Genomic DNA, 23,197 nt, shown 5'->3' on the forward strand with positions numbered 1-23,197 from the left:
CTAGACCAGGGGTCTCAAACTCAACTTACCTGGGGGCCGCTGGAGGTAGAGTTTGGATGAGGCTGGGCCGCAAGTATTCCAAAAAAAAAAGTACAACCGATCCAATGTTATCAATCTTTTTTTATTTTTTTATTTATATATACAGGTGATCAAAACAAGACAGGTAACAGTACAAGTGCAGGAACAAAAACGAACAGTGTGAGACAAAAAGGGGACACCAGGTTCTGTTATGACAAGATGGAATACTAATAAGCTAAAAAAAAACAAAACAACAAAAACAAACAAGCTATCAAATAAGCTCATTGACCTGCACTGCAGGTCAATGAGCTTAGTCGCTCAGTCCCGCTGGGACTGAGCGACGTTAAGTTTCTGTGCATACTCAGTCGCTCAGTCCCAGCGGGACTGAGCGACTGAGTATGCACAGAAACGTTTGGCTTTCTCACGCAGTTGATCATATGTGTTACCTGACAGGTCAGAAATGCGCTCTGCCACTGTGTTGGATTAAAGGCTGATGTTGCTAAACTGACCCTTCTTTTCCGGACAGACTATACTTGCAGCCTGTAACATGCACTTTTTAACAAACTCCCCTTCTTTGAATGGCGTTCCCCACGTAGCTAGCTTCGACTGCTGCATCATTATCTTTGCTAGCTTTCTTGAAGAAATCTTGTCGCTTCAGTAAACATGTTTTAAGATTGGCGACCCGTTTCTCTCTCTCGTCTCCCTGGTATTTTGTATACTCATCAGCATGTCTAGTCGAGTAATGACGTCTGATGTTGTATTCCTTGTGCACCATAACTTTCTCGGTGCATGTAAGACACGTCGGGCTGACTCTGTGCTCAACAAAAAAAATATGCCGTCTCCCACTTTTCCTGAAATTGTCTGTGCTCGTCACCAACTTTTCTCTTCACGGCTTTGAGAAAGACATAACTGGGGCTTGCTGACAGGATATATTTCCCTTCCACTTGGTGTCGCTCCGGAATCAAGTTTCAACCAAGTTTCAACCGTTGCTAATTCGCGCTGCCCATTATGGTGCGTTCAAGTTGTGCTCGGAAGTCGGACTTTCTGAGCTCCGAGTTGGACATTTCAACTGGAAGTCTGAAATCCGAGTCGTCACTGTCATGAGCCTGCACTATGGTAGCTCATAAGTGAAAAATAAAAGCCCAGGGCAAGCGCGGGCCGCACTAACACTAGACTTTGATGTCAAGTAGGGGGCCACAAAATAACGTCCCGCGGGCCGCGAGTTTGAGACCCATGTTCTAGACGAAGACAGCTCCAAACTCTTTACCTTTAACACGCCTTTTGGAAGGCACTGCTTTCTTCGCTTACCGTTTGGGATATGCTCAGCTACAGAGGTGTTCCACAAAACAGTGCAGCAGCTGTTTGATGGTATGGAAGGTGTGGGTGTGTTTATTGATGACATAGTGGTCTGGGGCAAAACAAAAGAACACGACGAGAGATTACACGTGGTGCTAGAACAAGCACGTAGATCAGGGCTTAAACTAAACAAGTCGAAATGTGAGTTTGGGATGACAGAGGTTACTTACCTAGGTGAAAAGGTGTCCGCAGAAGGGATACAGCCTGATCCAGAAAAGATAAGGGCGATAGTAGAGATGCCCACGCCAAAAGACAAAACAGACCTGCAAAGAGCGTTAGGGCTAGTCAACTACATGGGGAAGTTCATACCAAATATGTCTGCTAACACAAAGGCCCTCCGTAGTCTACTGGAAAAGCAAAATGAATGGCAGTGGGAGTACGAACATGCAAATGAGTGGGAGGTGTTAAAGGCCAACCTGATCAAAGAGCCGGTGTTAAAATACTGTCGCGGTTTTTCTATAGCCCGGATAACTATGGATGGAGGCGGGGACTTTTAGGTGCGACAAACCGGGCTTCACCACCGTTAGCTAGATAGCTGCGCCAATGCTAGGGCTGGCCTGCTAGTTAGCTAGTTAGCCGTGTGCTAATGGGTTAGCAAGCTCACCTTGGGACCAGGGCTGGTGATGGAACAGGGCGGCTGAGCTCTAGGCGGGGCGGGAGATGGATGGCTGCTCTCCGGGGTGCGTGTCTCTCTCTCTCTCCGTACTCTGGCTCCGGCGTGACCGGGTGAATGTCTCTCTCAGTCTCTCTGGGGAAGCTCACGGGGGTAGTCAGCTAGCTACAGGTACCGAGGCAGTCTGCTGCTAACACTACCACTGCTAGCCACCGTATCTGCTGTCTAGCCCAGGATACGCTAGGTTTCCCTGCTCTATCCCACGCTAAGGTGACAGTCTACGATATGGTTGCTAAACAGTTCTGGCCTTTGTCTCCCCCGCGTTGTCTAATATAGTTGCGTCTGTGACAGCGTGAGCTAACCTGTGATTGGTCCTCTAGCTGCACGTGCCCAGTGCAACAGTCCAAGTACATCCCCAGGCATTTCCCACTACACTGCCCCCCTCCAGCACTGTTGAGTCCCTTCAACATAAATGAACAACAGACTACAAAGATCAGTCTGATTAATCTAACACGATAAACGGGACAGAACACCCGCGAAATGAACTAGGCCCGGAACAAAGGGCGTCAAACAAATGTGGGTGGTCGCTATCCATACTGGACTCTTGTGACTAGCCTAGTAACCCCCAAGTCAACTAGTCACGTCCGTCAAAGTTAGTCTAGGAGCCAGGCGGGCCTCCGGACTGGCCGGCCCCGTCTGGTGGTGTACGGGAGATGGGACTCAGCGGCGTCGGCTTCGTCTCCTTCTGGGTCAGGGGCGTTGGACTGCCCGCCCGGAGCACAGGCTGCTGTCCCACGACGTTGGGTGATTGTCGACTCGCCTGAAGAGTAGCTGGCAGCAGTGTGTTGGAGCGGCTGGAACCGAGCCGGGGAGCCTGGTGTGCTGGGTCCTCCATCGTCGTTTGCGTGGAACAGGTCCTCCAGCCGGAGATCAAGGTCTTCATCGATCTCCTCCTGCTCTGTCACTCCTTCGTACTCCTCTGTTCTCTGCGCCCCCGGCTCCTCCATGTCAGCAGCGGGAGGACCTCCTTCAGGTGTTTCCTGCGGCCCTATGGCTGGTGCTGGAGCAGACAACAGAGCATGGCGCCTGTCATCTGTGCCCCAGATCGTCACCAGGCAGTCATCTGAGCCCGTGAAAATGCGTCGCCCGGTGCGGTCGAAGGTGACACAGTAGACAGAGGAGAGATGTCCCAGAATCCTCTTGTGCATCTTCATGTGCTGGTAGACAGCTGTAGGCAGTAGCTGGCGTAGACGGTAGGAGCCATTGAGCCGACGCCCATTGCTCGTCTCCACGATATTGGGTGGACTCCCATAGATAATAGGAGGCTCTGGGGGTCGTCCACAGTGCAGAGCAGCCAGCGCTGAGCCCTTCCACACAACATGCTTGCAGCTCTTGTTGGTACGCAGGAGGTTCTGCCTGCCGGCTCCCAGGATGCTGTGGAGACCAGGCACGCTGGCAGGAACCTCTTTCTCCAGCAGTGGACATACTCGAGAACACACTTGGAGTAGGTGGTCTGGGCTGATGTGCCTGTGCAACTTCACCTTGTTAATGTTGTCGATGCCACTGGCCAGGGTCTTGAGCTCGGGGGTGCTCAAGCTGTCTCCTACCGGCGGAGGACTTGGAGAGCTATCGCGACGCCGCTCGTCTTCCCATGCTACTCGCCGGACTCTCCCCCCTCCTTCAACCTCTCGCCCCAGCGTCGCTCCAAAGTCATACTCGCATGCCTCAACCTTCCTGATTGCTTCAGCTAGTGTTTTGGGTTCTGCCCCCAGGACTTCATACGCGATGTTTTGGTTCTTCAGCCCGCGCAGAAAGGCTTCTGCAGCGTAGGCCTCCTGCAGTGTAACACCAACCCGCGGGTATGCCAGTGTGACAAGTCCCCTCACTTCCTCGCCAAACGCATAGAGGGTCATCTCTCTGGCCTGCTTAACCTCGCTGAGTTTACGGCGCGCAGTTCCCCCAGGCAGCTCTTTACCGTAGCGGCGGCGTAACTGGGTGATGAGCGCGTGGTAGTCATCTTTTATCGGAGCCGGCTGCGCGATGACAAAAGACATGGCGTTGTCCCTCAGTCGGAGATACAAGGCGTCCAAACAGGTCTCGTCGGTCCAGCCCCTCTTTCTCGCCATCCGTTCGAATGGTCCAACGAAACTATCCCAGTCGCCCTTACCATCAAAAGTGGCGAGGAGCTTGATGTCATTTTCGTGTCCTCGGTCGGGACCTTGTGAGCTTCGGTTGCCGCTCCGACTTTGAAGGTCTCCTGTCTGGCTCTGTTGACCTCTAGAGGAACCTGCCTGCCCTCCAACGCTGTCATCCAGCAGGTTTCGGCCGCCGTTGCTGTCCAGGGACATTTGGCCACCCTGCATCCCGTCGGGGGGTGGTACTGCAGTCGCTCCATTTTTTCCACCATGACCGATCGGAGTGCTGGTAAGTGGTGCGGGCTCACTGGGTCCATTTCCTGTATAGCGCAGGGCTGCTGGGGCCGCTTTGCTGCTCGGCCTGGCTGGCGTCTCCTCATTGCGCCGGTCGCTCAAGTTAGCCACTGCGCCCATAGCTGCTGGCAACAGGTGATCAGCGCCATCTCGCTGTCTGGCCCCTGGGTTCTCCCGGGCCGGGGTGAACTGCGAGAGTAGGCCCATGTCTTGCACCGTTCTGCTAGTTCGTTCTCCGAGCACAGCCCCTGCCGACCCTACACAACTATCGCTTTGAGGGCCACCAGGAGAAACCCCCTGCTTCACCACTTGAGCGATGGGCGACAAACCGGGAGGCTCACCCCGGATATCCGAACGATGACGGGCCCAATCGGCGCGCTGAATGGGAGATGTGGGGGGACGAAATCGCTTAGCCACCGCCTCCGCTAGTCCATCGATATGCGCTGTGAGGGCCTCCATCTGCATCTCTATCTGGCGTTGCATCTTAACCTGGGCCTGGCGTTCCACGTTTTCCATCTGGCGTTGCATCTGAACCTGGGCCTGGTTCATGGTTTCCATCTGCGCCAGGAGGAGCTTCATCCAGGCGTGCTCTCCGGGGTCTTCGGTCCCCACACCAGCACCATCCAGACTCAACTCAGACTGTTCTTCTACATCTCCCTTGTCCTGTGACATTTTCACTTTTCCACTGATTTACGTGACTGCTGAAGAAATTACAGTGCTTCACAAAACGGCTGACTCACTCAGTTGCTAGCTGGGTTAGCTCACAGTGTGCAGGCTGAATTATGCCGCCATGTGACCGGGGCAGGATCCTCCGGTGTTGAGATTATGGCGAATCCCAACCTTTTATCCCACTTCTGACACCACTTGTCGCGGTTTTTCTATAGCCCGGATAACTATGGATGGAGGCGGGGACTTTTAGGTGCGACAAACCGGGCTTCACCACCGTTAGCTAGATAGCTGCGCCAATGCTAGGGCTGGCCTGCTAGTTAGCTAGTTAGCCGTGTGCTAATGGGTTAGCAAGCTCACCTTGGGACCAGGGCTGGTGATGGAACAGGGCGGCTGAGCTCTAGGCGGGGCGGGAGATGGATGGCTGCTCTCCGGGGTGCGTCTCTCTCTCTCTCCGTACTCTGGCTCCGGCGTGACCGGGTGAATGTCTCTCTCAGTCTCTCTGGGGAAGCTCACGGGGGTAGTCAGCTAGCTACAGGTACCGAGGCAGTCTGCTGCTAACACTACCACTGCTAGCCACCGTATCTGCTGTCTAGCCCAGGATACGCTAGGTTTCCCTGCTCTATCCCACGCTAAGGTGACAGTCTACGATATGGTTGCTAAACAGTTCTGGCCTTTGTCTCCCCCGCGGTGTCTAATATAGTTGCGTCTGTGACAGCGCGAGCTAACCTGTGATTGGTCCTCTAGCTGCACGTGCCCAGTGCAACAGTCCAAGTACATCCCCAGGCATTTCCCACTACAATACTATGATGTTGACAAACCGGTCAAAGTCTCAACTGACGCATCCAAAGAGGGTCTCGGAGCGATGCTGCTCCAACTACACGGCACACAATGGTCTCCTGTTGCTTACGCATCCCGAACAATGTCACCTGCAGAGCGCAACTATGCGCAAATTGAGAAAGAGACATTAGGCGCAGTTTTCGGATGTGAAAAGTTCCACGAATATATCTATGGCAGGGAAATACTAGAAACTGATCACAAGCCACTTATTGCCATTTCCAGAAAGCCACTGGGGGATGCACCGCCGCGCATCCAGCGTCTTATGTTACGTCTACAGAAGTACCACATGACATTCGAGTTTACTCCGGGAAAGTACTTAGTAGCGGCAGACGCTCTCAGCAGAGCGAGTTTGAGGGGCACGGCCCCGAGCAGCACCGAGCAGGAGGTGCAAATCCACGTGGACTGCGTGAAAGGCCAGCTGCCTGCATCAAACGAGAAATGGGCCCAGCTCGTGCAGGAAACGGCAAGCGACAGAGAGTTGCAGGATGTCATAGCAGCCATCCTCTCACCCGGAGATGAGGCCAGGATACTACCAAGTCCGTATCGCCACACCAGAGATGAGCTGTCAGTGATCGATGGGGTACTCCTAAAAGGTAAAAAAATAGTAGTTCCCAGCTCCATGAGATCAGAGATGGCTAAGTTAGCACGAGGGCCATTTAGGAATCGAGAAAAGAGGCGGGCTCGTGATGTACTGTTTTGGCCATACATGAACAGAGATATTGAGACTCTAGTACAACGATGTGAGATATGCCAACAGCATAGGTATATGCAGCCTAGCGAGCCGCTTCTGCCTCATAGCAAACTGACCGAGCCATGAAGAAAAGTAGGTGCAGACCTATTTCAGCTGAAAGGGAGAGACTATTTAATCATAGTTGACTACCATTCAAACCAGCGGTCGGGAACCTATGGCTCGCGAGCCATATATGGCTCTTCCGGTGACGGCATATGGCTCCCAGACAATTTTGAGTTGAAAAAAAATCAGTTTGGAACTGATTTTAAAATACTTGATATTTCTTAATAAAATTGTGTCATTTTAAAGTAAACAGAAATTAGTTTTGAAGATAAATTTCACGGGTCACGCGTGGGTCGGGTCGGGAACCAATGGCTCGCGAGCATGTCCGGGTCATTGTAAAGGCGAAGAAATCAATTTTATCAGATAGCCAACTAGTTTATCCGCTTCAACCCTTGTAACGGAAAAGATGGCGAAAAGAAAAAAAGACGATTACCGTGCGTTCCGGGCTGCGTGGACAGAGGAATTTGCCTTTGTGGAGAGAGCAGGATCTGCGGTGTGTCTAATATGCAATGATAAAATTGCATCGATGTAACTGTCAAATATAAAGCGGCACTTCGATACGCACCATGCTTCATTTGCATGGAAATATCCAGCGGGGGACAGCAGGAAAAGGGCATGCGAGGAGCTGTCAGATGTATCGGCGTAGCGGTGGAGATTGATACAACTTGACACTATTAGTATCTTTAGCCTTTGGCATATTTATTTTCCATCAGGCTCATCATGCGACCATGTTGTCGCATGATCTTGAATCAACAAGTCTACCGGAACTGGTAGGCTACCAACAGAAGAAGTGGCAGTGACATCACATCCTGATGCACTGCCTAGTGTAAACATTGCCCTCTGGTGGACAAATAATATTATTGCCCTCTACTGGGCACAGGAGTTATATCCATTACTATGAACACAATAAGTAAGGGCGTACATTATATTATAATAAAACATTCAACACCCCCACTCGCACATAGCTTATTGTGGTATAACAGTGCAATGTAGAAAACAATAACCAAAAATATTCCCGCTATTTGGGGATTAGTTACCAAAATAACAAAAATACAATGAGTCACACCATACATGGCGTTTTAGCAGTTCAAGTACCAAACAAGTGCTGAGCAAACTTTTTAAGTTGTAGCTTTGTGGCTGGTTTGGTCATCAAGTCAGCGATCATGCTGTCAGTAGGACAGTATTCCAGAGATATCTTACCACTACTAACAGTCTCTCGTATGAAGTGATATTTAATATCAATGTGTTTACATCTTTGGCGATTAACTGGATTTCTTGCTAAAGCAATTGCTCCTTGGTTGTCATCATAAACCTTAGTTTGTGCATATTTGTATTTATCCATACCCTTGAGTAGCTGATGTAAATACATACACTCCTGAATAGCTGACGCTAAGGCCATGTATTTTGCCTCGCAGGTAGATAGTGCAACTGTCGGTTGTTTCCTACTCTTCCAAGAAATGAGAGAGCTTCTCTCACTTAGGCTGACACAATATCCCGTGGTGCTACGTCTATCAGAGACCTCTGAGGCCCAGTCAGCATCACTGTGGATTATAAGCCCTAGCTGACTTTTGTAATCCCTTTTAAAACATAAACCACGGTGACTTGTACCCTTGAGATACCTGAACACGTGCTTTACTGTGTTCCAGTGCTCCTCAGTTGGATCAGAGAAATGTTGGGAAAGTTTGCTGACCACAAAACTTAAATCTGGCCTAGTGCAAGTAGCCAAATAAATCAAACTCCCAACTGCCTCTCGATACAACCTTGGATCTTCCATTTTTTCTGCATCCTCTGTGTATTCTAGTTTTGCCTCGCATGGGGTCTCTCTAGACTTACAGTCTTGCATCCCAAACCTGGAGAGGATTTTATTCACATACCTCTCTTGTGACATAGTGACTTGGCTCCCTGACTGGTGAAAATCAATCCCTAGAAAATGATTGAGTTTCCCCAGGTCTTTCATTTTGAACCTAGCGGTGAGCATCATTTTTACAGTTTTCACAACATCCTCATTGTTAGCGGCAATGATTAGATCATCAACCCATACAATAATGATTACTTTTTCATTTTCCTTTTCCCTTGTGTATTGACAGTTATCAGCAGGATTTTGTTTGAAACCATTTTCTGTGAGGTATGCATGTAGCAGAGCATACCAGTTCCTGCCGGACTGTTTAAGTCCATAAAGGGACTTCTGTAGTTTGCATACTAGTCGTTCTCCGGTTTTTGATACCTCCTCATAACCTTCTGGTTGTTCTAGGTATATCTCTTTATCTATTTTTGCATGCAGGTATGCAGTTTTTACATCCATCTGATGTAAAACTAAATCGTCCTGCACTGCTTTCTGCATGACAACTCTAACAGTAGTCATGTCAGCTGTCGGCGAGAAGGTTTCTTCGTAGTCAATACCTTCCTTTTGGCTGTAGCCCTTAGCTACATATCTAGCCTTACATTTTTCTGACCCATTAGCGTCACTCTTTAGGGAATACACCCACCTGCCCCCCACTGTCTTTTTGCCTGGTGGCAACTGGGTGATTTTAAAAGTCTCATTCTCTTTCAGTGACTGCATTTCGTCATCCATAGCATTTTTCCACTGTTTTGACTTTGTTGACCTGATAGCTTCCTGAAAAGTTTGTGGTATGTCACAAACAGCTCTGTAACAAGCATCTACACAAATTACCAGTGTGTCTGTTGTATCAGTGTCGTATTCCTGTAAATGCGCTGGCATTCTCCTATTTCTAGGTGGGTTCCTTCTAACTCCCCCACTGCTTGGCTGTTCACTCTCGACCTCAGAAACATCACCACCAACACTTTGACCTGATGCATTTTCATCATCATTTATCTCATTGTCATAGACCATGGGTTCTACCTCCCTGTCCTGACATTCACTGTGTGGTCCCTGTGTCTGTGTTTCTTTCTCTTTAGGGGTCCTATTGTTGAACTTCACCAACCTGTGTCGTGATACCTTCTGTGTGTCAGGAAAATATACAAGATAAGCAGGACTATTCTTATCGTAGCCCACGAAAACACCCTCTTTACATCTGGAGTCCATCTTCCCTTTCTCTTGTGTGTATGTAAAACACACAGACCCGAATTTCTGAAGTCTGGACATGTCTGGTTTCTTGCCTGTAAGCATCTCATATGGTGTTTGCTGGGTGCGTTTACTATAGCACCTATTTCTTACGTGTGCTGCGGTCTGCACAGCATGACTCCACAGTGTATCTGGTAACTTGCTGTCTAGCAGCATACACCTACCCATCTCAAAGAGGGTTCGCCAACCTCTCTCCGCTGTACCGTTCTGGTGAGGTGAATAGGGTGCGGATGTTTCATGTTTTATGCCATTTTTGGTTAGCAGTGCTCTGAACTCTTTACTGGTGAATTCGCTCCCATTATCTGAGCGAATTATTTTGACCTTTCCAAAGGGGGCGGAGTCTGCTAAGTACCTCTCTGTGGCCTGTAAGGCATCACTTTTGGATTTGAGAAAATATACGGTCATCGCACCCGAATAATCGTCTGTAAAAGACTGTGCATACTTGTGACCTTCTAGACTTGGGGTTCTCATGGGACCAGCAAGATCCGTATGGACTAGCTGAAGAGGCTCTGTAGCCTTTTTATCTGCCTCTCTATTCCGTGTTTGTGTGAACTTTCCTTTAGTACATATCTCACACATCTGTGCTGGTCTAACAGCACTACCTCGTATTTCCATACCTCTTACCACACCCATTAGTTTGCTTACATCCTCGTAGTTGCAATGCCCTAAAATCTCATGCCATGTTTGCATGTCATGGCACACACTGCAAGTATCAACATTTTTCACAACAGTGGGTAGGTAGAACAAATTACCACTTTCATGGAAATCAAACCTGGTACCCTTCTTGGTGAGCATGTGACTGTCCCCTCTCTTAAAAGTCACTGTCGCCCCTGCATTGGTTGCTCTTGCCACTGAAAAGATGTCGTGCGGGTACGTCGGCATATACAATGCGTCCTGTAGCTGTGCGGTTTGTTCTCGTCCATCGCTGTCTAGTAGAGAGATCAGCGCCGTCCCTCTGCGTTGCGCTGTCCCCGTGCACTTAGTTCCATCTGCCAGCTCGATTGAATGGGCGTCGGGCTGGAAAGTGTTATCGAAGCTCTCGAACATGGCAATATCAGTCACAATGTGAGATGTCGCCCCAGCGTCCACCATGATCCCTTTCTTTTTCACATTGGCTGGTGGCCTGTCGTTGCTCGTCGTCATGAAGAGGAAGTCCCTGTCGTTCCTGCTCTCCTCCTCTTCGCCCTCTGCAACCTTTCGGGCTCCGTCTCCTTTTCCCTTCTTCCTGCACACTGAGTCAGCGTGCGAGTTGCTCCTGCAGTGACTGCACCACACTTTCTGGGTGCACTTGGTCCTGACATGTCCTTTAACACCACATCGGTAACACGTCAGAGTGGCTTCCCCATCTTTTCTTTGTGTCTTGGTGCCTTGTTTGCTTTGCTTAGTGTTAGTCTTCATCACAGTGTCCGCAGATCCAGACGTCCTCATCTTTTCGGACTCTTCATACACCCTCAATCTTCTCTTAAAGTCTTGGAATGTGACATTGTCCTCATTTTGTGTTACATGGACAGCCAGTGGTCTGAATGAGTCAGGCAGTCCATTCAAGATGGTGGCTACAAGTAGCCCATCACTTATATTCTCTCCTGCATCGCGGAGAGCTGTTATAATATTCTCTGCCCTTATTATGTAATCTGTAACAGTCTCAGTTCCTTCCATACTTATAGTGGTCAAGGATGTGTACAGATTCAGAATCCTTGGCTTGCTTTTACCTGTATAGTGCTCTCTTAATATTTTTAGAGCTTTGCGGCCATCTTCAGCAGCATCGTGTCTTATTAATGACAGACTCTTATCAAGTGAATTTACTAATTGTGCATAACAGTCTGCATTTCTTGCTACATCTGTAGCTATAGCGTTAGCATCGGCACCGTCGGCTGGTGCTTGTAAAATAGTGTCTTTTAATTTCAGAATGTGTAACCGGCTAAGAAATCTTGTCTCCCACAGATCGTACTTATCCTCTGCTCCGTCGAACACGGGCCTCATTAACTGCTGCTGTAACAAGGAGACCGTTCCTGCTGCAGCCGCCATTATCACTTTCTTTTCCAAGTTCAATCTCCAAACGTTGAACTGCGGCTTGTAGAAACTCTCGTTGCGCGCTTTTCACTGCATTTTCAGCGGGAGTCTCTCGGCGCCGTCTTCAGAAGCCCTTTTAGCCTAGCTAGTAGCTTCACTTGGCTAACAGACAAAAGTTCGTTTTTCTGTTACCTTTCCTTGCTCTAAACTGGCATGACTGGGCCCATAACCTGTCAGATGTATCGGCGTAGCGGTGGAGATTGATACAACTTGACACTATTAGTATCTTTAGCCTTTGGCATATTTATTTTCCATCAGGCTCATCATGCGACCATGTTGTCGCATGATCTTGAATCAACAAGTCTACCGGAACTGGTAGGCTACCAACAGAAGAAGTGGCAGTGACATCACATCCTGATGCACTGCCTAGTGTAAACATTGCCCTCTGGTGGACAAATAATATTATTGCCCTCTACTGGGCACAGGAGTTATATCCATTACTATGAACACAATAAGTAAGGGCGTACATTATATTATAATAAAACATTCAACAGGAGCTACAGCGGAGAGTGCAGACGAGTCAGCAGCAACTACGTGTGTGGACCAAGCAAGGTGACGGGAATTCCGCTAGCTTTGCGGGTGCTTTGGCAATAGCAAGGAATGGAAAGTCATTCACAGATGGCGAGTATGCCAAAACACTCATGCTTGATGTGGCCAATGAACTGTTTGATGACTTCCCAAATAAAGACAAGATAATCAAACGAATAAAAGACACGCCCGTCAGCAAGAACTGTGCACGATCGTAGCAGCGTGATGGCAAATCAAGTCGAGGAAATACAAATTAAGGACATAAACGCCGGGACATACTTTTCTCTCGCGTTAGATGAGTCAACAGACGTTAGCCATCTATCTCAGTGCAGTATAATTGCCAGGTATGCTCCAGGTGACACACTGCGTGAGGAAAGCTTGGCTGTTTTGCCAATGAAAGGGACAAGAGGAGAGGATTTATTTACGTCTTTCATGGAGTTTGCTAAAGAAAAAAACTACCGATGGATAAACTTATTTCCGCCTGTACTGATGGTGCACCCTGTATGTTGGGGAAGAACAAAGGATTTGTAGCGCTTCTCCGTGAACATGAAAAGAGAGCCATCCTAAGTTTTCAATGCATCCTGCACCAGGAGGCGCTTTGCGCTCAGACGTGTGGCCAGGAGCTTGGTGAGGAGATGTCACTGGTCATTCGAGTGGTCAACTTTATTGTTGCCCGAGCTTTAAATGATCGCCAGTTTAAAGCTCTGTTAGAAGAAGTTGTGAATCATTATCCCGGTCTGCTTTTACACAGCAACGTGCGTTGTGTTATGCTCGCGCACCAGAACCCGACCCGTGTGGCGAAACCCAAGACAGACAGACACAGGAAGACTTCAAAATCCACAAGGGGGGGGTATTAAGTTTAGAAATCACGTCAGGACACAGCGCTGTCGCTCGACACAACCTCTCCGTGGCATTCTTTATTTAGACTGACACAGCATCAAAGGCAGACCCGATCAAACAACCCAGAGCCCGCAGGCATCACCAATCGATCCCAGCACCAAATCAAATGCAGCACTGTCGATGTGTGCATACATAACATTCCCCCCCCCCCCCGGCAGGATTTCAAACATGAAAGGTTGACAAAGTCCTCTAGGTGGCCAGGGCGTAAACGTGTGCGAACAGGTCGCGGGGCGGCCTGAGGCTGGGCAGGCCGAGGTGGGGAGGGAGATGGCAGGGGAAGCTGAGGCCCAGAAATGTCTGGGGCCCGTGTAGGAGCTGCATGAAGCCCCGGGGCGTCTCGCCATGCTGAGGGAATGGCTATGGTTGTGTCACCAGCTGTGTGTGGCGGAGCTGACACCTTCCGTAGACGACTGGAGTGCCATCGCTGAGGAGGTAAGTGGCTGGGCCCAGCTGACGGGTGACTTGGAGAGGAGAGGACCAGTATGAAGCCATTTTATTGTCCCTGTGGGGCCTGCGGACCCTGACCCAGTCTGACACATTGATGTCTGGCACCCTGGTTCGTTTTGAGTGGTCAAACCGTTGCTTCATCCGCGTCTGCTGACGAGTGACTGAGGCTCTGACCCCAGAGGGAGGTGCCTGAGGTGTGGAGGGGCGGAGCCTGTCAAGGGGCATGCACAGTTCCCGGCCTAGCATGAGAGAGGCTGGGGAGACGCCTGTGGTCGAGTGCTGTGTGGCCCGATAGTGTAGCAGAGTGTGACGGATGGCCTGCGTGAAAGAGCACCCTTGGGCCATGTGTGCTCTGAGGCCGTTCCTTCAGTGACTGGTGAAAACGTTCAACGCCGCCATTGGCCTGGGGGTGGTAGTACGCAGTGCGTATATGACGGATGCCCTTGCTTTCGAGATAAGCAGTTAACTCAGCAGAGAGCCGTTGTCAGTGGTGATGGCCTTTGGGAGGCCCCAGCGAGAGAAAAGAGAGTCCAGGAAGTCGATGATGATCTATGAGGTCACAGTGCCGGAAGTGGTGAGTTCAGGCCATTTTGAGTGTAGATCGTAGGCGAGCACCATGAAGCGTTGGTGGTGGGGAACTCCATGGATCTCACCACAAATGTCCAACTGCAGGTGTTCCCAGGGCTGAGAGGGCCAGGCGAGAGGTTGCAGGGGTGGGGGAGCCTGGTGGCCAGTCTTGCCACTCACAAGGCAGGCAGAACAGTCCTTCACCAGAGCCTCAATATCTCTGTCTATCCCCGGCCACCACACCAGGTCTCGGCAGCGCTGTTTCAGTTTCACAATGCCCAGGTGGCCTTCATGCGCCGTATTCAAAACACGTGCACGGAGAGCAGCTGGGACCACTGTGCAAAACCCACGTGCCACGCAGGTGTCGTTCCAGCAGGAGAGCTCCTGTCTGACTCGGGCGAACGCAGCCAGCTCCTCTGGGACCTTGTGAGGCCAGCCGTTCTGGATGTAGGTGCAGAGCTGGGAGAGGACAGGGTCCTGTTCGGAGGCTGCCCTCAGCTCCTGCAGAGAGACAGTGGCCTGGAGGGGTGTGTGTAGCATTTGGACAATGTCCTTTTCCACACAGTCAGTGTCCGTCTGTGGAGCTGGGGTGGAGACAGAGCAGGTCGGCGACAACATTGTCTCTGCCTGGGGTGAACTGCAGGCTGAAGTTGTACTGGCGGAGGCGGTCAAACCAGCGGTGCAGCCTCAGGGGTTTGTGGCCTGTCCCAGATGTGGACAGCAGCGCTGTCAGGGCCTGGTGATCTGTCCTGAGGGTGAAGGAGCGGCCATAGAGGTAGAGGTGCCACCTTTCACAAGCCCAGATACAGGCTAACGCCTCACGCTCACCCACGGAGTACCGCTGCTCGGTCAGGTTGAGGGCACGGGAGGCGAAGGCAATGGGCTTCTCCACACCGTTCTGGGTTTGAGACAGCACGGCCCCTATCGCTGTGGCTGATGCGTCACAGGTCACAAAGGTGGAGCTAGAGATGTTGAAGTGAGCCAACACTGGTGGTGAAGTCAGTTGAGTCTTGAGATCACGCACAGCGTCACTGCATGCCTTTGACCACACCCATGGCTCGTCCTTACGCAGCAGCTGGCGCAGGGGGGCTGTGGTCGCAGAGTACTGGGGAAGAAACCTCAGGTAGTAACTTGTCATACCCAGGAAGGAGGCGACCTGGGCGGCCGAGCTGGACTCAGGGATGGCCTGAATGGCGTCCACGTTGGATTGTAGTGGAGTTACACCGCTCGCTGACAGCCGGAACCCCACGAAGTCGATGGCTGGCACAGAGGACACATTTCTCAGCATTGAGAGTTAGCTTGTGCTTGGACAGGGCTGCGAAGACCATGTTAAGGCGCTTGTCGTGGATTTCACTGGTGGGCCCGTGTACCACTATATCGTCCAGATAAATGGCCACGCCCAGTATGCCAGCCAGCACGGAGACCATGATTTTCTGGAAGCAGCTAGGGGCGGAGCTGAGACCGAAAGGCATCCTGGTGTAGCGAAACACTCCTGCATGTGTCACAAAGGCTGTGAGGTTTCGGCTGCTGGGGTGGAGGGGCACCTGTAAGTACCCCTGTCTGAGGTCGAGCTTGGAGAACACCTCAGAGCCATAGAACTGAGCAGTGAGTTCTTCTGAGGTGGGCAGTGGATACTTATCAGGGACCACTGCCTTATTTACTGCACGTAGATCGACGCAGACACGCAGGCCCCCCGACTTCTTCTTAGCCACCACGAGGTTTGAGACCCAAGGTGACGCGTCCACCGGTTCAATGATGCCAGCTTCCAGCAGTTGTTGCAGCTCGGCGGAGACCCCATCACGGAGAGCCAACGGGATGCGGCGCAGTGGTTGGATGACAGATTTCACAGCAGGGTTGAGGAGAGGTTGATGGGTGAAGGCGGAGAGGCAGCCCAGCCCCATAAACAGCGATGGCCACTTCTGCTGCCAAGGTGTGGCGACAGTCAGGATTGCTGCCCCCCTTGTGTCTAAGAGGGAGAACAGGTCGTGGCCCATCAGGTTGGCCCCACGGCGTGCCACATGAAAAACTGCATTAGGCACCAGCTTGGTTCCATAGCGGACAGTCAGTTGGAGAGAGCCAACCACATCGATTTTGGAGTCACCATACCCACAGAGGACAGCTGAGGGTGCGGACAGTGGCAGTGAACCGAAAAATTGACTGTAGGTATCAACATTCAGGAGAGACACACTTGCACCGGTGTCCAACAGCAGGGGAATGCACACATCATTAATGTTGACTGTGCATGATTTGAATGACACTGGCGCAGAGCTCACCTTGTGAATGACGGCGGTTGAAGACTGGGGGGTGTGGCCCTCTGACCCAGCCGGGGAAGATCGACAGACGTTGGCAAAGTGATTGTGCTTACCGCAGCTACGGCATGTCTGGCCACGGGCAGGGCAGTTCTGAGCCCTTGAAACATGAGACCGAGATCCACAGTTACCACAGGACTGTTGAGGGCGGGGCCGAGAACGCCGTCGTTGCAGTTGCAAGACGTCCCCAGTGGAGTCGGCGCCCGCCTGTCTCTGGCTGGGTTGCGTCCCGAGGGGCAGCCGTGAGTAGAGGGAGGAGTCGTTGGCAGCTTGACTGGAGGTGGCCACTTGCCGTGTATTTAGCATAGCAGCACACTCAGCTGCTACCTCAACCTGTAGTGCGATGGTAATTGCTGTGGACAGCAGCAGACCGTCTTTTTCCAGCAGGAGAGTCTCACGCACCTTTGCGTTGTTGGTGTGTTCGATTAGCTGGTCGCGAACCATCTCGTCCTGAAGCGCGCCAAAACTTGCATGAGCTAGCTAGCCCTCGCAAATTAGCCACGTACTGCCGCACAGACTCACCAGGCAGTTGGTGTCGCTGACGGAATATAAATCGCCGAAGGAGGGCACTCTGTGGAGCAGCGAAATGGGTGCTCATAAGTCCCACAGCTTCGGCAAAGCTTGTGACGTTCCCCAGAGACCCGAGCACACGATGACCCTCTGCTCCCAAGCAGTGTAGCAACAGAGCCGTCTTCCTAGCCTGGCTCACGTCGTCGAGCCCTGAGGCGATGATGTAATTTTCAAAACTATGTAGCCAGCGAGTCCATGGTACCGGAGGCTCGCCAGGTAATGCAAGGAAGGGGGCAGGTGGTGGGAGGGAGACAGCCATCCTCGTCGCCAATATTAAGTTTAGAAATCACGTCAGGACACAGCGCTGTCGCTCGACACAACCTCTCCGTGGCATTCTTTATTTAGACCGACAGCATCAAAGGCAGACCCGATCAAACAACCCAGAGCCCGCAGGCATCACCAATCGATCCCAGCACAATAGAACAGCACCAAATCAAATGCAGCACTGTCGATGTGTGCATACATAACAGGGGGGTTTATTGTGGGAGGGGAATGTATGGTGAAAAAAAAAAACGTTCCGTTAGTGGGATGTGTGAATAAACTATGTGTGGTGTCCCGTGGTTTGCGTGTATAACCATGTGTGGTGCGGTATGTAAATGACCAGGAGGTGTTGAAATAATGTGCGTGCACCTGGCAAGAAAGTCCAGTCCGTGATCCAAGAGGGGTTGTCCGAGATCCGGGAAGTCGAGGCCGAAAGTAGGGGTCCAGGTAGAGGAACAAGAGGGGAGGTCCGGGGAGAAACGTGAAGGTCGCTGGGGACGAGGGGAGCCGTGGAAGTCGCGGAGGGAGAGTCTTGGGAGGAAACAGACACGAAGATAAGACACTGGGGAATAAACAGAATGCAAGGAACGCTGGAGGACTTGTCAGAACTTTACCGCAGGGTTCAGTACGTCGAAGCACGGAGTGGTGTTCTGGGAGACTTCTTGTAGAGGGCTGCCTGATTGCCGCAGGTGCGCCTGATGGATGATGGCAGACACCTGGTGCAGTGCAGCGCTCGTCTCCTCAGAGCGCGAGCGCTCGGATGTTTCCGGCGCGTCCAAGCTGGGGGAGTGGCTTGAACGTGCCGGGGAGACACCTCGGGGCGGAGTAACCACAACAGGACCCCCCCCCCTTCTACGGGAGACACCGGGCGATAGAACTCCTCCAGGAGTGCGGGATCGGCCAGGTAGGACCGGGGAACCCAGCTGCGGTCCTCGGGCCCATAGCCAACCCAGTCCACCAGGTTTTGGACCCACGCCCCCGGCGGCGTACGGCGAGCAGCCGGTCGACATCCCAGAGCATGTCACCACCGTCGAGGACCCTGGGGGGTGGTGGCTACCGGTTTGAGGCGCGAGACATGGAAGACGGGATGGATCTTGAGTGAGGTAGGGAGATGAGACGCACCGCCGAAGGGTTGACGATGCGGTCGATGGTGTAGGGACCGACGTAGCGGGGAGCCAGCTTCCGGTTGAGGGTAGGGAGGGGCAGGTCCCGGGCCAGGAGCCATACCCTCTGGCCAGGTCGATAAGCTGGGGCCGGCACTCTCCGCCGGTTGGCGCTGCGCCGGGCCCGCAACATAGCGGCCCGGGCGGTCTTCCAAACGCGCCGACATCGGCGGAGATGGGCCCTCGTGGACCGCCACCTCCAAGTCCTGATGGGGGAACAGAGGGGGTTGATAGCCAAGGGAACACTCTAAGGGGGACAAACCGGTAGCCGAACTCTCCATGGAGTTGAGCGAGTACTTGCTCCAGGAGGCGGGATTGCTGGTGGTAACGCAACGCAAAGCCGCCTCCAGGGCTTGATTGGCCCACTCTGCCTGCCCATTGGTCTGGGGGTGATACCCGGAGGAGAGGCTGACCGTGGCCCCAATCCCCTTACAGAAGGCCTGCCATACCTTAGAAGTGAACTGGGGACCACGGTCAGAGACAATGTGCAGGGGAATCCCATGGGGTCGGACGACGTGTGAGACGAGAAGGTCCGCCGTCTCGGCTGCAGAGGAGAGTTTGGTGAGGGCAACAAAGTGGACGGCCTTGGAAAACCGGTCGACAATGGTCAGAATGGTGTCATTGCCTTGGGACACGGGGAGGCCAGTTACAAAAGTTCAAGGCAATGTGGGACCAAGGTCGGCCGGGGACAGGAAGGGGGCGCAGGAGAGCCTTGCTGCGGGCGCAGGCCGCCACGAACTCTCTGGTGTCTGCCTCTATGGTGGGCCACCAGAAACCCCTCGGATGAAGGCCGCCGTTCGGTAGACACCGGGGTGGCAGGCAAGACGGCTGGAGTGGCCCCACTCCAGCACCTGGGGCCGGACAGAGGGAGGCACAAATAGCCGGTTCCGGGGTCCATTGCCTGGGCCCTTCTCACCACCGATTCGATAGCCCAGGTGACAACACCCACCACCCGGGCCGGGGGAAGGATGGTGTCTGGGGCGTCTGCCCTGACGTTCTTGGTGCCCGGGCGGTAGGTGAGGGTGAAGTCGAACCGGCTGAAGAAGAGCCCAGCGCGCCTGCCTGAGGTTGAGCCTCTTAGCCGTCCGCACGTAGGCCAGGTTCTTGTGATCGGACCATACGATGAACGGCTGCCTTGCTCCCTCCACGCGGGGCGCGTTCCTGGCGCCGCTCCCGCAGCCGTTCGTCAATCAGGAGGGCGACGAGCTCGTTGAAGGAGGCAGGGCGGTCCCGAACGATGAGATCTTTGATGGGCTCGCTCAGCCCTCTCCTGTACGCGCTCTTGAGCGCAGTGTCATCCCACCCACTGTCTGCCGCGAGTATCCTTACCTCCAAGGAATAATCTGCCACCGACCTGGCTCCCTGCTGGATGGAATGGAGGCGGCCGGCAGCGTCCTGCCCGTCAGCTGGGTGGTCGAACACCAGCTTGAACTCGCGGCGGAAGGCACCATAGTCCGAGGCGAGCCGCTCGGTATGGCCAACCGCCGCTATGGCCCAGCTGAGGGCTTTGCCGGTGAGGAGGGACATGACAAGGGCTACCTTGGTCTCTCTTGTCTTATACCTGGCTGGTGTTTGAACAGGAGCTCACACTGACCAAGGAAACCCCTGCACAGCTCGAACTCCCCACCGAAGGCCTTGGGGCAGGGGAGGTTAGGCTCGCACCGGGGGCCCAGTGGGGGTTGACTCGGAGGAGGGGGAACGTCGGGACCAGGGAAACCGGAGGCCGAGCTGGGGGCAGAGACTGAGGCCAGGGCAGGGTGGTCGCTCATCCTGGAGACCGCTGTTGAGAGCGCAGCGATCTGCGCGGTGAGGGAGTCTAACGCGCTCGTCGCGGCCTGGGAGCCGGACTGAAGATCGCTGATCTCTCCGGTGAAGGCAGTGGTAAGCTCTGAGTTGAGAGAGGCAAGTTGGCAGCTGTGACTTCTTACTACTGCCTCTAGGGGGACGGGGCTCTGGGGCGTCACAGGGACCGTCAGCTCCTTGGGTTTGCCTGGGTCCATAATGGCTTCGACGTTCTGTTATGCTCGCGCACCAGAACCCGACCCGTGTGGCGAAACCCAAGACAGACAGACACAGGATGACTTCAAAATCCACCAAGGGGGGTTTTATTGAGGGAGGGGAATGTATGGTGAAAAAAACGTTCTGTTAGTGGGATGTGTGAATAAACTATGTGTGGTGTCCCGTGGTTTGCGTGTATAACTATGTGTGAGTGTTTTTAGCCTATGTGTGGTGCGGTATGTAAGTGACCAGGAGGTGTTGAAATAATGTGCGTGCACCTGGCAAGAAAGTCCAGTCCGTGATCCAAGAGGGGTTGTCCGAGAAAGTCCGGGTCCGAGGTCCGGGAAGTTGAGGCCGAAGGGAGGGGTCCAGGTAGAGGGACAAGGGGGGAGATCGCAGGAGAGGTCCGGGGAGAAACGAAGGTCGCTGGGGACGAGGGAGACGCGGGGAGCCGTGGAAGTCGCGGAGGGAGAGTCTTGGGAGGAAACAGAGACACGAAGATAAGACACTGGGGAATAAACAGAATGCAAGGACCGCTGGAGGGCTTGTCAGAACTTTACCGCAGGGTTCAGTACGTCGAAGCACGGAGTGGTGTTCTGGGAGACTTCTTGTAGAGGGCTGCCTGATTGCCGCAGGTGCGCCTGATGGATGATGGCAGACACCTGGTGCAGTGCAGCGCTCGTCGCCTCCGAGCGCGAGCCGAGCGCTCGGATGTTTCCGGCACGTCCGAGCTGGGGGAGTGGCTTGAACGTGCCGGGGAGGCAACTCGGGGCGGTGTAAGCACAACACGTTGGTTGTCAAGGGGGAAGGTGCTCAGCCGTTTTGCAGCTTGCCTGAGTGAAATCCGGACTTTTCTTGAAATGAAAGGCGTCAAGCATCCTGAGCTAGACAACACTGACTGGCTCCTGCAGTTTCACTATCTCGTGGACATAACTGGCCATCTGAACCAGCTCAATGTGAAAATGCAAGGTATTGGAAATACAATCTCATCCCTTCAACCAGCAGTGTTTGCATTTAAAAGCAAGCTGGAAGTCTTTCTCAGGGACATTGAAACAGGTCGTCTTCTGCACTTTGAAAGACTGCAACAATTTAGAGAAGCATGCTTAGCAAGTGACTCCACTCAACATCTGGATCTCCAGCAGCTAGCTGGCTTTACGTCCAATCTCCTGCAGTCATTCAAAGCACGTTTTGGAGAATTTCGTGCGCGCACTGGTCTTTTCAAGTTCATCACTCATCCACATGAGTGTGCAGTGGACAAAATCGACCTGACATGCATCCCCGGGGTCTCTGTCGGAGACTTTGAGCTGGAAGTTGCTGACCTGAAGGCATCAGACATGTGGATGAGTAAGTTCAAGTCACTTAATGGAGAGTTGGAAAGTCTTGCGTGACAGCAAGCAGAGCTGGCGAGGGAACACAAGTGGACAGAAATCAAAAATCTTCAACCTGAAGACCAGCTGATTCTTAAAACTTGGAACGAGCTTCCTGTGACATACCACACAATGCAGCGTGTGAGTATTGCCGTATTGACCATGTTTGGCTCTACATATGCATGTGAGCAGTCATTCTCGCATATGAGGAACATTAAGACCAACCTACGCTCACGTTTAACTGATGGAAGCCTCAACGCCTGCATGAAGCTCAACCTCACCACGTATGAACCAGACTACAAGGCCATCAGCAAAACCATGCAGCACCAGAAGTCGCATTAAAAGTAAGACATATTTAATTTATTATACGTTAAAAATACTATATGGCTCTCAATGAAATATATTTAGAAATATTTGGCTTTCATGGCTCTCCCAGTCAAAAAGGTTCCTGACCCCTGATTCAAACTATCCGGAATATGCGCTGTTGATACTACAGCAAAGCAAGTGATCACTCATTCTAAGTCCATTTTCGCAAGGCATGGTATTCCAGAAACCTTAGTAAGTGATAACGGGCCGCAGTTTAGTTGTCAGGAGTTCGCAGACTTCGCTAAACAGTATGGATTCAAGCATGTAACCTCAAGCCCACTGTACCCGCAGTCAAATGGTCTAGCGGAAAAGGGAGTGCAAATCGTCAAACGGCTGCTAAAGAAAGCAGCGGAAGCGGGTGAGGACCCGTACCTGGCCGTCCTCAACTACAGAGCTTCACCACTGGAATGTGGCCGCTCGCCAGCAGAGCTGCTGATGAACAGGAAGCTCAAGACAAAGCTGCCGTCGGCGGAGCACCTGCTCCAGCGCGCTGACCACTGCACACAGAGAGAGCACAGGTCCAAACATGCCTATGACAAAAGAGCACGGCCCTTGAGACCTCTGGAACGAGAGGACCTAGTGAGAGTCAGATGCGATGGAAGATGGGGAGCAGTCGCACAAGTCCTCAAAGAGACTGCTCCAAGATCATATGAGGTACTTACCAAGAGCGGCAACACGATCCGCAGGAACCGGAGACACCTGCTGAAGATTCCACGCTCTGAACCACAGCCTGTAGAGAATGGCAATGACAGGGAGGCTCCGGGAGAGCAAATAGAAGGGGGGCATACTCAATCAGACACAGACAGCCCTCCTGTCGTCGAGTCACCCTCACCTGGGGGGGAGCGGGTTCAGCC

This window comes from Lampris incognitus, chromosome 2, assembly GCF_029633865.1.
Source record: "Lampris incognitus isolate fLamInc1 chromosome 2, fLamInc1.hap2, whole genome shotgun sequence".
NCBI classification, from domain to species: domain Eukaryota; kingdom Metazoa; phylum Chordata; class Actinopteri; order Lampriformes; family Lampridae; genus Lampris; species Lampris incognitus.